At 39.8% G+C, this 15,695-nt stretch overlaps 1 long non-coding RNA gene across 2 annotated transcripts in view; it reads left to right on the top strand.

Moving 5' to 3' along the window:
* Positions 1-9,649, top strand: part of LOC130598818 (uncharacterized) — a 70,547-nt gene extending 60,898 nt beyond the window's left edge. For both annotated transcript variants that reach the window (XR_008972091.1, XR_008972086.1), the window contains exon 3: positions 8,512-9,649. This is a non-coding gene — a long non-coding RNA (uncharacterized LOC130598818). The remainder of the gene's footprint in view (positions 1-8,511) is intronic.
* Positions 9,650-15,695: the final 6,046 nt, after the last annotated feature.

Below are 15,695 nucleotides of genomic sequence, written 5' to 3'. Positions count from 1 at the left end.
AGCCTGCAAAACAGAGGACTTGCATGCAAAACCTCTGCTGAGAATGATCCTGCGAATGTTCAGGCTGCAGGCAGTGTTCAGGAATTGTTTGGGGGTGCTGCCTGGCAAGAATTTAGAGGGTGCCTGGGAGCCCTCTGATAGGGAACTATGCAGACAATTGCATTCCAGTGCTTGTGACTGTTTCTGGGTATTAACTTAACAGCATAGGCACAGCCTCATTGTCTAAAGTGGTGGACTGCAGAAAGTTTCTGAAGTCCAGGATCTGGATATATGTCCACTGACCTCCCAGCCATGTTCTGAAGTGAGAGCAAGGCAATCTCATGCCTTGACTGTTCTGAGAAGGAGATTTGGGTAAATAAGTGAGAAGTGTGACTACTCAGACAAATGTGGGACCAGAGCAGGCAAACATCTCATCATTGGTCCACACCCACTCTAATATGATAAGGCATTTCCTCGTTTTATGAGTGCCCTAGAATATGAACCTACATAATAATGTTTGTAACACCAGGACTCAGTCTGCATCTATTTTTTTTTCTGTCCCTTTTCTATGAAAAATGGCTGTTTGCCCTTTAATTCCTTCCAGAGCACTATCTGGGCATGAGCTGGTCTGTAATTAAACCAAACTATTTTAGCTCACAAGAATAACTGAGTGCAATTTAGCTGAGGGAAAGGATGTATATGATCCCTATGGAAGCCTGGAAAGACTTTATCAGCACATCAGAATAATTTCACAGCTTAAGCAGAGAGGCCTAGAATAAGCTCTACAGTATTCATAAAGTGCCGTGTATTACTAAGATCTTTGCTGTATTATTTGCATTGCGGTTGCTTAAAAATACCATGTACGGACACAAAGAAAATAGTATTTCCAATTGCACATTAGGCAAACACATGAGAGTTATGTCTTGACATCAGCAACATGCCTGCTGCTCAGGCTGAGAACTGCAGAGTACATCAGAACTGCCCAAATGATGGTAAGCAGAGCTTCATCTTCTCCTATTGCATTCATGATGTGTTTCACACTGCTAGAGACTTTAATGGTGTTAAGAGAGGTCAGAAGGGGTTTTGAATCTCAGAACGTCTGTCTGTCAAGACCCACTTCTGGGGTCATGCCCCCACTTCCAATTATACTGCCAAGCTTGTGCATAAAAGTAAGGTTGTGACCCTCGTTTAGGAACTAGTGGCTTAAAATAAGCTCTGGGAAGAAGGAATAAAAAACATTTACAAAGCAGTGTATACTTGGAATGCATGTCAAGTGTAGGGTACTTTCCAAAGAGACAAGACTAGGGTGAGGTCATGCAAACATGCAATGCATTGTGTTTCTGTTTAGGTCATTCTTTTTCTCCATAAAAGGGGAAGAGCTAACCATTCTCAAGACAGAAAGAATCATAGCAGCTGAACAGATTCTACACTATTACATGATTTAGATCCCTGTCCTGCATTTGAATTGCCAAAGTGCAAAAGTTAAACATCTAGAAATAAATAGCAAAATTTTCCATTGGAAACTTGGAGTTCATCTGTTGTAATAAGGATGGAGTGTATGCTAAGCAGCTGAGGATATTAGCAGTCATAGGATGTCTATGAAACACAGGCAGGACGAGTCCTGAAAGAAGGCAGACATCATCCTAAGATTTATCAGATACGATGTTTCTAGCATAGCCTGGAGATGAGTCTGAATCTGCAGATTTTACCTCTGGCACCTGATACATTTTCTCCAGCAAGGTGACTTTAAACAAAAGGTGTGCAGAAAGGATGATTGGAATGGCCAGGGAATGAGAGTTGTATCTTGCAAGAGAGAGACTCAAGAAGGACTAGCTTGTACGGCCTAGCACAGTGAAAGAAAGGGTAGGATTACACTCCCTAAGTACATTGATGGGTGAAGGAAAGCAGGGGAAGGAACTATGTGAGCTTAAAGGTTGTTGCACAGAAAAAAAAGAAAAAAAGTATTTTTTTTAATATGACTGTGAATCACCCTGGGTTAGAAACTGAAAGAACTGGCAGTACTGCAAGAGGTATGATGAGTCTGGGGCAAGGAACCTAACTGCTTTTAAGACATAGCTTGCTGGAGAGGATTATACAGGAAGATGTACACAATACCAGGAAATGGGGAACAACAATATGGACATTAAGTAGGTGACATTCTTAGTTACCAGGGGCAAGAAGACTATGATTATCTTTCTGCCAGTAGTGTACACTGTGTATGGTATATTGCTCAAAGGCCTCCCTAGCCTGACACTGGAACACTTACAGAAAACTAATGTGGAGTTAAGTCTGCTGCTATACAGCAAATTTGTCTGTAATAAAGAAGGTTTTTTCAGATATAAAGCCAACATTTTGTGTTGCTTAATGTCATATTATCACTCATAATTATACGTGATTCTCTCTCTATGGTGTTTGCAACTTTCAAATGTAGGTAGTCAGTTATAATAGCATTCTTACTGTGTCAAGCAGTGTCTTCCTGTCCTGTTTACTCATTTCATTTTACGTGAAACAGATGTGATTTTTCTTAGCTCTTAACTATTTTAATTCCCTATATTCTTATCATGATCAATTAAGTTGTTTTTACTGAAAAGTTTATGTAGATTTCCAAGTAAATGCTTATTCATTTTTCTCCCACTATGATTAAGATGGAAACTTGATTGGGTTTACAAAAGAGATTAAATGGTGACAAACACTGCAGACTACCTTGTGCAACTTACTGACTTTTGAAAACAGATTTACTCCACAGAAAGGAAGGACAATTCATATTCCTATTCTAATTCATATTCACATTCTTTGTAGGGAAGGCAGGCTTGTCATTCATGCAATGAAATTAGGAAACAGAGCAGGCAACATTCTTAACCCCTCAACAATTCACAATGAAGTTCAAGTCCTGATTTGAGTCTGATCACTGGGGCTCCAGTCCATCAGTCCATCAGCTTTTACTTTTTTCTTTTTTCATTTTTTTCCCCCTTTTTTATTCCCTAATAAATTCAATAAAGGAGGCTTTTCCAGAAATATTAATAGACCTCTGATGTCTATGCCTGTCGTCTTTGTTATCTCGTTCCTTTGCTCTGTATATCTTAGTACCTTCTAAAGGTACTAAGAAATTGGACGAGGCCTTGGGTGATATGATTTAGAGTAAGGTGTCCCTGCCCATGGCAGGGGGGTTGGAACTAGATGATCTTAAGGTCCTTTCCGACCCTAACTGTTCTATGATTCTATGAAAGGGCATGGTTGATCGGAGGCCAAGAGCAGATGTATGTGGAGACATCCAGGTGTATTAAAAAGACTTTTGGCAGATCGTAATGAACAGAAAACTAGATAGCATGTCCATGCCAGCATGTTGTGCTGGCAGTGAGGATTAATCCTCTGCTTACCATTCTAAACACATGGAAGTCAGTGAGAACTGGAGTGACAACACCTACAAGGAGTGGGTCAGCTTACCCCCTCCTGCCTCTTGGAGCAAAGTCAGTTAGGAACCCAGGAACACCCCTGTTCCTTTTGGCTGGTTCTCTTGCCTTTTTGGCCTTTTTTCTCCCCAGGTGCAAGGGAGGATAAGAACTTGCTGAGTTGGTTTTGAGAATTTAAAAATGTGAAGAAAGGGAAATTAGACCCAGGCTGTGGTTTAAATTGAAGTGGAGATCAAAGACCAGCACTTTCAAGAATAAAGGATGTGTATACATCTTGGGAGCAGCTCTCTAAGTTTGATGTCAGTCTGCTAGTGTAATTCTACCATACGTAGCCCAGATTCCTGTCTGCAGTTACATTTATTTTAGAAAAGGTCTCTGTTGGTATTAAAAAAAAAATCAAAGCAAAACTTTCTCATTCTAGAACAGTTATTAGTAAAATCAGGATGAGAATTTTGCTTCTGAAAAACAAAGGTCTACTAGCTGCCACACTAACACTAAGCTACTTCGTCCCTTGTTTCTCTCTGAACTCTCAAGGGAACCCATTTTTCTACTTACTACCACAAAGCAGCATGTGAAAGGAAAGGGATTGTAGAATGCGAGTATGTTTGAGAGGTACTAGGTGACCTCTGATTGCAACAACAAGCAAGAATGAAGTGCCAACGGACGCCACTAATCATGCTGAGGTTAATTCACTGTCTCATGGCTTCTACCAGAAGTAGGAGATGGTCTGCTACATGCAACTTCAGGCGTATGGGGAAGAACAGTTCTTGTTGCCATCTATCTTTTTTGTATGTGGGACAGTTATCTGTGATTGAGGTATCCATTTTCACTTAGCATCCCTTTCCTCTGAGATTGTGCTAAATTTGAAACCAGAGCAATCTTTTGCAGTTATTGTTGAGATCCAGAAAGGATTCTGGGGGATTACTGAAAGGAAATAGGTCTCCAACATTACTTTTCTTTTTTATACGCTGTCTGAAGGAGACAGATTGTTATAGCAAGGCATACAGGAAGCACTGAAAACCATGGTGTAATCTGGACAATACTATACTAACAGCCTTTTTTATAAGTTTTATAGAACCCAGGCAATGGTGAGTATTACTTTGTCCTGGACAGTCCACTTGTAGCAAAAAAGTTATTGCAGTAAGTTTCCTTCTGGAATGCTTTCTCTTGTGGGTGGGTTCATGCCAAACTCCCCTGAAGACAGGGACATACCTGTATATTCTAGAAGTTTATAACCTCTTTAAAGTCTTTCAAATACTTTGGCATTTGCATTGCAGAAACAAGCTGAGATATATCACCATAAAAATAGGTCTGTCTTTTGGCACTATACATGCTTTAGGTAAGACATTTCTAAAGCTTAAAATAATGAGCATTTAAAAGAAAAAAAGTCTCCTAAAGAATCAAACTGCAAAACTGAACAGGTTGATCGTTATTTTTTTAATTAATCTTTACTCCTTTTAAGGCCAAATCCTAACCACATTTTTGTTTATATACAATGGTGGTTGTTTTTTTTTTTTCATTTCAATTCCTAAGATCTTGGGTGATAATTATTCAGTGAATATAATTTCTACCTGGGAAATCTGAATAAAACAGAATCAATTTGAGTTAGGTGCTTACTGTATGGAGGACCCAAAGGATAAGCATCTCCAAGGAAACAATTTACTAATTAATTTGCCCTCCCTTGCTTGAAAGTAAAAATCTCTGGCCTTTGTATTGCTTATGGCTGCAGCTGAACTGGCAAGAGTTCAATTGGAAGTATGTGTTGAAACATTAAGCGCTTCCTACCACACAGGCAGAATGAATGTTCAATCTTTTGGTGAAAATGTTTTTGCCTGAGTCTAGTCTGTCATCCTTCATGTCACAACATCAATTCTGTTAAGATGTCCTTGTGATACATATCTGCTATGCACTTGTTTTAGAAGTTATGAACTGAACTCTCCAGAAAGAGCTGAGTTGATCTATCAGCTGAAAAAGCCTGAAAATAAAACAGAGGGACAAAATCTACAAAAGGATTTAAGACTTTAACTCCTTTCCAGGCAGCGATGCTCACTGTGAAATAAATAGATGGAATAGGAACCTAAATACCTATGTGGATCTTGGCCTGTGTTTTGTTGATCCGTGTCCAGTGCCTTGTCTTCATGGCTTTTATTTCTCCAATCACGTTTATGTTTTCTCGAGTCATGACTTACAGTTATTTCAAGATTCACCTTGTGATACAAGAACAAATGAAGATAATAATTTCTGGGCTCCGGTTACTGCAATCCCATGTTGCTAAATGTCATGTTTAACACACCTTGCAGTTTATACTGGGAGGTCCGTCAGTACTCTGGCTTTGAAGGTGCCCTTGGCCTGGTCCTTATGTGAACTTGGCTGCCTGTCAGCAGCATGACTGCACAGTTTTGCTAAGCTTGGAAAGTTCCTTTAAAGGCTTGCAAAAGGGAAAGGTCTCATTTCAGCACATTTTTACTGGTGACATAATCTCCTTTTAATATTTTTGCATATAAAGCATCATGTCATTTACCAGGTCAAGAAACTCACTCCCAAAGAATGTATGCCTCTGACTCTAGGAGAGAGGCTTTAAAAATGATAAATACTGTTTCCTTTCAGCAGCTTTCCTGGGTGTCTCATTCTTTAGCTGATACACATTCTTTCCCTGTGAGCAAGAACACGATAAGGCACTAGTATCTGTCTATAACTGCCAGGGAGAGATACTTGCTTAGTGATGCAGTACTCAGCAGAAGAAAGAAGGAGAAAAAACAGCCCAGTCCATAAATACTTGCCCTGAGTTCTGCTGTCGGTTGCTCCTCTGTGTTGGCATCCTTACTCTTCTTTGGAGGGCACCATGTGTGACTTGGCCTTTGAGAGCAAAATAAAACAACGTGTTCAGGACTGAGCACAGTGAGTCACCAGGAAACCATGTGTGCTTTCATCTCCTCGTAGTTTTTGTGTTTGATTTTTGTTTCTCTGAGAATAACTATTTATATAGTACTTAGAGGCCCTGGTCCAAACTGAAGCTTGTGTTGCTAGGCTGTGTGCAAACACATGATGAGAGACAGGCTCTGCTCTTAAAAGACAGTGGTCAAAGTGACCCTGACAAGTAAAAGATAGGTCAGAATATGATGTGGCTTTCCAAAAATTATGCCACAGATCAATCACTTGCCAGACAGAAGAATCATTTACTTTTCATTTTCTCCCTCCAAACAGTTTAGAATGAAGTAGAAGGTAAAACAAACCTCAACAGGTCAGAATTCAACTTCAATGAATCACTCTGGTCATCGCTTGCTACTCCTTGGTTCATTGCCTTGTGTTGAATGAGAGAAAGAGGGAACTTGGATCTGGTTTATACAGATGTTTATACAGATACCATGGTGGTATGAAGATGGCCACTTTCCAGCTGCGCTGATTTTGTGACTCTACTTTTTTTACTTTCAGTTGAAATGTCCCACATCAACATATAAGGCATCAAGTGAGAGGTAGCTTCCATATAGAACAGCTTTCCTTTTGGCATCCTGTTCAGCTGCGGCTGTGTGAGAGCTGACAAGGAATGCATTTTTGCCAGCCTGGTAAACCAGAGTGCCTGTTTTCTAACCTGGCAAGAAATAGATGTGTAATTTTATTCTGTTTCTAAGAAATGGGAAAAGCTGAACGTTACAAAAGGAATATTAAAAACAGCACAGCTTTACCAAGCTTCCAATGAATGTGGACATTTTTCTGTCCACGAGGTCTGTATCTATATTGTTTTGCTAATGAGCAACAAAAACCAAGCCATGCAGGCTGACTTCTTGAATGTCATTTCATGACGTGCCTGGTGTGATGATATCTCTTACATAAAAGATTTGAACAGTATGATTTGAATAAAATCTATCACATTCTAAAAACATCAGTGTTCTACTGGAATCACTTTAGAATGTATTGCCTGTATCAGTGGCTGATTTCCTTCTCAAAGATTTTGGTAGGATGAGCTAAGTCCCTGTAAACTTAGTTGAACTGTACTCTTTTCTGTAAGATGTTTTTATCATGGGCTTTATTTAGGAAAAGCCAATCTCTGCATGCACCTGTAAAAACTCCAATTAGAAAAATGTGAGAAAAGTACTGCCACATTTGTTTAATGTATTAATTATTTTGCAACTTTTTTTTATGATAGCTATGAAAAACTAAGCAGAGTTATGAATTATACTGCTCTAGAAATTTAAGCATGAGACTGACAAAAGAGAAACTTCCCGAATGCCTGAATCAATTGTGATGGAAAAGTGAGCTATAAAAACCTTGCCTAGTACTTTTACTAATAATACATTTTTGAGATAATGTCTGCATTGTGCCTAGGAGCTATAGTCATAGATTACCAACACAACATGGGGAATACTGGTGGGCAAGATCAAAACTGGGTAACTTTCCCACAAATTTATGGTCTCTCTGAAAGAAGATGACCGCCGGATACCAGCAGAAGACTGGTTATAGGTATGTTCAGTGATCTACCCTCTGGTAGCCTAACTTTTGACAAGATTTTCCCAGGCATCTTGTCAAAACAGATATTTCAACAGGGATTTGAACCTGTAAAATGGCTTTGCTTTTCGGACCATATTTGAAAATTCAGTTGTGTTAAGTTACGTGACTGCAAAAGGTCAAAGTCGACTATCACTGTAATTGAAAAAATAGGAGAGTTAATAACTAGCTAGTGAGGAGCCTGAATTTTTTCTTTCATGTGAAAGAATAAGGAAACAGAGCTAAAGTTGCAAGGAAAAAAAGGTGACAGTAAAGAGACAGATTAGAAAAACAATTGTTGTAGTAACTTTCAGAATCGCTAGGAAAAGGGTAACCCCATATTAATAAAAGTATAGTAACAAGATGGATATACAATGTGGCATGGCTGGGTAGTGCATCCATTTGATAGTAGAGCAGTTTTTCACATCCTTTTCCAGGAGAAGTGACAGAGGCTTAGCACCAAGGAACTGCCCTGTGGTACAAGTGTGCCATGCAACTGGACCTTGAAAAACGGGGGCTTCTTTAGCTGTGAAAAGCACCCCTCTAACTTACTCACTGTAAAATAAACCTGCTGTTGAATTGCTCTGGATAGGAAACATAGGGAAAATAGTAATTTTTACTCTGTTTTCCCTTACTGCAGGGGATGAGTGTCCAGGAAAGCAGGTGATGACATGGGCGTGTGGGACTGATGGCAGAGCTCTCCCCGCAGCGTCTGAAGTGGCCAAAGACTACTTCGTCTTGTGGGAATTCTCCAGCAGTGAATCCTTTTGTCTGGCATACGTTCACTTTGTTTAATGCAAGATTGATGAAACAAACCAGACAATTTGGCCTTCAGATGCTATAATTGTGAACAAACTGTCCAGAACAAAGATATTTGGAAGACACAAACCTCACAATCCTCTCTGACTTTTGATTTTCCTTTCCCCATGTTGAATTCATTAATTTAGGTATTTCGAACCATGATTTAAGGAAGGCCTTAACTCTGTGGGTACTGACTTCTACCAGTTCTTACAATCGCTCCATGGGTGGGATTTTAGAAAATACTCTGAGGTTGGCCTGCAGGAGAATCCCATTTTCCTTGTCTAATTTAATAGGTACAGGATGGAATTTTCTTTTCCACACTCTCTTACATTAATGAAACAGTCCAGGCTGTAACAAATAACTGATGTCACCACAGTTTAGAAAGTACATATTTAAATGAAACTATAATACAGCCTTCTTACAGATTGTGAAACTGGACAGCCTGCAACCATCTGGCACTCCACCTCTGAAAGAATATCAGTAAAGACAATGCTGTTCTTTCTGTAAGAGTGCCACCATCTAGATGCAGCCATCACAGAAAGCCCCTTTCTTAAGTCAAGCTTTATTCAACTTTCAAAGCACATGTGAAAAATAAATGTTATTTCCAGTGCAAGCCAAATAGTCATAACTATTACATCCTTAAATCACACTTTATGCCTGCTTGTATTAGTACAGGCAGTAGGAAAAACTGCATCTCAGACGCAGCCCCAGCAAGATTAAATATACTGCAAACAAGATTAAATATGTTGTATACCTCAGGGAGAAAAAGAAGTGTGGAGAGGTGGAAATCAATGCACAGCAGAGTTGCATGCTGATTAAATTTCCCCTGAGCTGGCTTTGATGGTCCAGGTGAGGACCTCTACTTTAGGTATCAAAACTACTTCTTTCTAGTGAAAACTTGAACTCCACTAATAGGCGCTTCCAATCTAAAAAACCTTGAAGGCAGTTTTTCTGCTCAAGGGAAGCAAAACTGCTAATTTCATAAAATCTTAACCACATTAGGAAATAATTAGAAATTCATGTCATGAAGACAGACTTGTCCTGTAATGACTCACAGTAGTAATATGGAAGGAGGAGAGATAATGTGTTTGGTTATATAAGAAGCATTTGGGTTTTCATTTATGACCTTATTACTAATGCAGGTCTTTGTTGGTAGAACCATCCAGAGAGTCACACTCCAGGATCTGCAAGTTCAGCTCAAATTCTGACCTTGGATGAACTGAGGAACCCAATGGTCTTAACTGCCCCATGGGGTGACATAACTGGCCATAAGAGGTTTCTGTTCAGAAGAGTTTCCTTTCCAGCTTTCTAAAGGTGTTTCAGTTCATGCTGACATGTGACAGAACTGGCTGGGAAACCTTACATGAGGATTGTGTTTAGATCTTTTGCTACTCAGTAAAAAGTCAAGCATGTGCCTAGTCTAAAATACATGCATAACCATTGATGGAAATGGGACATAGGCACATGTTTCAGTCTTCATCTGAACAAAGCTATTTCTCTGAAAGGGTGTCAAGGTGACTGCTCAAATCAGCATCCTAGATTTAAAACTGACAAATATTTTTCTCTCTCCAGAAAGACTAATTTCTGTCATGATTAGAGCTGGGCAGCAAAATAATGATCTGCAATGTCAGTTTCTCTGATGTCTGGTGACTATCAGAATGGAAAAGACCTCAGCTGTTTGGAAAACCTTCTGGCAGAAGTTGAGCAAGCTCTGCCAGCTTCTTCCAAGCTCACCTCTTCCCTGCTCCCCTGCCTGCTTGGCTTCTTGTGCTTTGGTGGCTCTTCTGCTGACAATTCAGTTTCGCAAAGAATTTCTAACCAGACTGTACTCAGATATGGATATGGTAAAGAAGTCTGTGGGAGAGAATTGCTGTGCTTCCTTCACACCATTTTCTTGTTATTTTTGAATATTCGTATTCCTGTAATTGAATTTATGAGTAAGGATATACTTTTGTAAAATAGGGTTAAATAAGAAGATATTTTTAATAACTATTTCACCTTATATTCAGTAACCTTGTGGATTATTGAAGCCAGCTCATATATGAACCCATGCCTGTATAGATGGAGAAGGAAGCAATGACAAGATAAGCTGCCTCAAAAAGATGAGAATCTATGGACATAACATAGAGGTTTTCTTCATTGAGTAAGGAAATTAAAATTGGTCATGCGTGACATCTGATTCTTTTTGTGGGGTCTTTCCAAGAGAGGCCATGCTTTCACTGCACAATGAAATCTGATTTCACAAAATATTCAGTTGTGCTAACTTGCAGGTTGCAAGAAAAGTATTCCCTGTTTTGGGTACTTTTCCACGCTGCAGTAAATCTCTGGAGAACCACTGTCAATTTTAATTTTGTCTTTAACAGTATTGTTTGAAGTGTCCAGCAGAATAGTCAACCATTTGGTATATTCTTCAAAAATCTGATGCACCTGGAATTTTTCCTTCATGGTACAACACAATCAGAATTTTTTGCAAGGTGTCAAAGAGAATCCAGCCTTCCTATAAAATAACCTTCTCCCTCTGGCAATATCTTTCCCATTTCTCTGTAGCGGTAATTGCTTAAGAAATCAAGCATGTGAAAACAGTAATGCACTAATCAAAGTATTGAAAAGTAAATAGTGTGATAGTGTCCTGTGTTCAGAGTAGCAGTCATTTTTCTCTCCTTCTTAGTAGCTGGTGCAGCGCTGTGTTTTTGACTTTTGGCCTGGGAACGGTGCTGATAGCACTGATGTTTTTAGTTACTGCTCAAATGTTTGGTCTGCCCAAGGACTTTGTGAGCCTCATGCTCTGCCAGGGAGGAGGGGAAGCCAGGAGGAAGCAGAGACAGGACACCCGACCCAAACTGACCAAAGAGGTATTCCATACCACAGCATGTCATGCCCGGGATGTAACTGGGAGTTAGCCGGAAGGGCTAGTTCACTGCGTGGTTGGAGGAGGTATCAGTCAGTGCTCAGTCAGGCGGGGTGGGGCAAGTTATCGGTTGGCTGGTGGTGAGGTGATGCATTCTCTTCCCTTGTTATTTCCTTTATCATTATTATTATTGGTGGTAGCAGTAGTGATTTGTGTTATACCTTAGTTACTAAACTGTTCTTATCTCAACCTGTGGGAGTTGTATTCTTTTGATTCTCCTTCCCATCCCCCCAGGAGCAGGGGGAGGGCAAAAAGGAGGGGAGTGAGAGAGCAACTGCTTGATTTATGGCTGACTTTGTTTAAACCACGACAGGTAGTTGAAGAAGTCTGCACTTCGTTCTATGGGTAAGAAATCTTTATTTAGTCTATGGCTTTGTGTTTGACTGTGGGCCAGTGTCTCACTGCCAAGTTGACATAGACATGTTTTTATATCTTGATTATTTTCCTGAGGCTTTTGTACTACCATCCTTATTTTCTTGATGAAAAGGGACAGATTATTCTTTTGTCTCCAGGATCAGTAGAATACATAGTCACCCTCTGTCCATACACAATCACAGAATCATAGAATCATAGAATCATAGAATAGTTAGGGTTGGAAAGGACCTTAAGATCTTCTAGTTCTAACCCCCCTGCCATGGGCAGGGACACCTCACACTAAACCACGTCACCCAAGGCCTCGTCCAACCTGGTCTTGAGCACTGCCAGGGATGGAGCATTCACAACCTCCCTGGGCAGCCCATTCCAGTGCCTCACCACCCTAACAGGAAATAATTTCTTCCTTATATCCAATCTAAACTTCCCCTGTTTAAATTTGAACCCGTTACCCCTTGTCCTATCCCTACAGTACACAATACTCCCTTGCAATGCCAAACATAGGAATAATCTTCCAGAAATGGTGGAGGCACTTTAAGAATGTTCTGAGCAGTACAAAAGAAGCGTAAGTTTTGATCAGCTTATCCTTTCTTCACATTTATCATTGTATATGAAGACATTTGGCCTCTAAAACTTTATAGTTGTCTGTCAGTGGAAGGAAGTACCCTGGATCAGTGTTGCCACAGACATTTCATATTGTCAAAATAGAGCTTCAGTCTGGCACAGGCATACAGGCTAAAAAATCCAAAGTGGCTGTCGAGCAAGCAAAGGTAATAAAGCTCTACTCCATTTTCAGATATTAGTGTGGGCAAAATTATTTTCCTACCCTGGATGGATTGTTCTTTATTTCAGCACTTTTAGTTCTTTTTCTGCTGCTTAAAAGACCTTGCTTAAATAGCAACTTGACAAACACAAACCTGTGTGAAGAGACCATATTTCATTCTGGCTTCAAATCAGACTTCTTCTGCAGAAGTTTATTTTCATGTCTGAAATGGATTTCCTATTGTTTTTAACAAGGGTGGGAACTAGATCTGGCTACCTTAGTCCACCAGACTTGTATTTCATGGCCTGATTATTTTCCTTGGTGTTTTTAACATTTATTACTTTTTGAAATTCAATTACAAGGCAAGGAAACAGGAGTTGTATGATCTGGAGACCTGTAGTTAACTACAGAATTTATACTTATGCCGTTCCTCTTTTGCTTTAGGGATCTGATGGCCAGATTTTGCAATAACATTCAGAGCTTCCTTTGCAGTTCCAATAGGACAGTGTTCTGCACCTAAGAGAACAGCTTCTGGAAAGACACAAAACAGGCACCAGTTTATCTTCAAGATCTCAGCCTTTGTTTCAAACAACCCAAAGGACAAATAACATGAAAAAAACCCAACCCAACCCAAAGCAAAACTAGAAAAAAAAAAAACCAACTATTTGGAGACTACAGCAATGAGCATTGTAATACCTTGCTTTTAAACATCCAAGTTCCCCGTGGATTGTGTGGCAGTTGTTACTCAGCATTGAGGACAAGTACCATTCCACACAGGAACTGTCTTCGTCAGCATCATCAGCAAGCAACCAGCAGATTGCCAGAAGGGACCTGCTGCGTGCTGTGTCAATCTTTCAACAGAAAATGTTTATTTTCATTGCTTTTTGTGGCAGTATCGTACTGCATTAGGTATGTTCTTTGCATGCCCCTTTGGACAGGGAGGAGGAAGGTCTGCTTTGTGGATACCTGCACTTGTGTGTGAGCTAGGCATCAAGTTCATTGGATCATAGGGTGTTTCAGGTTAGAAGAGACAACTTGAAAATGCATGACAGCACACAACTAAACACACCATCTGAGCAAAGGGCAGTACTCCCTGGGAAACTTTCTTCTTGTGCTTTTATCCTATCCAAATTGATCCTAAGTGTGTGTTCCAGTCCCTATGTACTCGCACCATGTCACACAAAATACGTGTGTCTTAGTGGTACTTAAACGCATTGACTGCAAATGGGCTTGAAAGGGTGAAGAACCAGACATTACATTAAGGAAGCTGCCTTTAGGAGCTGCAGCCAAGCAGAACCATGCCATTGCCAGTGGTTTGTACCTTTTTGCAGCAAAGTACTATTAACACCTTCAGTGACTGTTCTTTAATGGAAGTAAGGACAAATTGTGGACATAATTTTCACCCAATCATATCAAAAGATTGGAAGAGTCACAATCACAAGACTTTCTCTGACAACTTAATCCATCTCTTTCTCTGTGGGAAAATAAACCCTGCTATTCTTTCCCGTGTCACTGCTTTGAGGTTTACCATATTATGTTTCAGAGTGGGTGGCAATTCTCTCCTGACCTCATCATAAGAAGGAAAAAGGAATGTCAGCATTGCAGATAAATAAATCTCCAGGCTTCCCCTGAATCCAAGGGAAGAACTGAAAGATGAGCTGTATGTTTATACGGCTTTCCTGCCCTGCATTCAACAGACAGATACTGGCACTCACACAAAGGGAGTCAGTGACAGGCCTGGAAGCAATCTAGCTGTGGTCAACTCTCAACTGCAATCTTCAGAGGAGTCCTGGCACCCAAACAAAATTGTTTAGCCATGCCCATACTCATCTTCAAGAATGCTTAAGGTCTGATTCAGCACCTAAATTCCACTGGTAACTGGGCCCTCAGAAGCTTTTGGTCCTGAAGTTAGAAGTTAAAAGCAAATTTTTAAAAAAGTCTCAAAAGGAGTAAATAGTACCATGGCCATCTCCTTATAACAATGCTAATGGAAGAGGGGTGCATAACACAGTAGCAGCTGCAAAGTAGTCTCTAGAAACATGTTTGGCAGATTCGCCTTTGCATAGTTGCGTGTAGAGAGAGGGACAGAAGGAAAAGCAGGCCATACAGTAAATATTTTTTGTGATGTACCCTAGGCATGGATATCTAGCTGAGACACACCTCTAAAAAAAAATGCTAACTTTTGTTGTGGTGCTGGAAAAGAACTCGACCAAATTTCTGCCTCTGTGGCTTCCTGAGTTTAGTACTGACCTTCCTGATGTCATAATACATCAGGAATTGTCTAAATGAAGTCAGTAGAGTCAACACATCTGCTAGTGAAGAATAATGACTCTGCACATACTCATATTTCCCACTAAGAAAACTAGAGTAGCACTGGCTGTCTGTAACCTCCCCTTTTGCATGTAACCACAACATGAAGATCCGCTTAGGCACTTGAATGCAAAACTGAATTTTAAACAGAGGAGTACTGTTTCAGTCAGGAGCTTTTAAGATCAAATTTGTATTTGATTGAACAGAACTTGAATCTGTTGACCTTGAGGCCATACTGCAGAATGGCTGTTATTATTTTAGGCTCTCTCTTGGGCTGGTGGGTTGGGATGTGGGAGGAAGGGTGGGGTCAAACCCTGACTTTTATTCAAAGTTAAATATTTTTCTACGTTCGTTTTAAATTAAATTAGACTAAAGTCATGGTCAGGCATGTTATTGTGTCATTAAATTAAATTAATAAATTATCTTTGGTTTTTGCCTGTGTTTTTTAAGATGTAATTGTGCATATAAATAGTAAAATAGGTATGTACAGACATAAACAGATAACTAGAGAGATTGAAACTCTCCATATACTTTTTAATCTAAAAGATTAGAAGAAATACATCTTGAAATTTCCACTGAAGTCATCTTTGTTAGGGAAACAAAAACAGAAGTGAGAGCAATTTACCTGTCTCATCATCTTGGAAAAATGAGCACCACTTAACATTGCTCT

The sequence above is a fragment of the Pezoporus wallicus genome, unplaced genomic scaffold, assembly GCF_028554395.1.
Source record: "Pezoporus wallicus isolate ANWC-B61680 ecotype Strahan unplaced genomic scaffold, APGP_CSIRO_Pwel_v1 contig_3817, whole genome shotgun sequence".
NCBI lineage: Eukaryota > Metazoa > Chordata > Aves > Psittaciformes > Psittacidae > Pezoporus > Pezoporus wallicus.
Note: the sequence above shows the minus strand (reverse complement) of the source record. Positions and strands in the feature narration are given on the sequence as shown.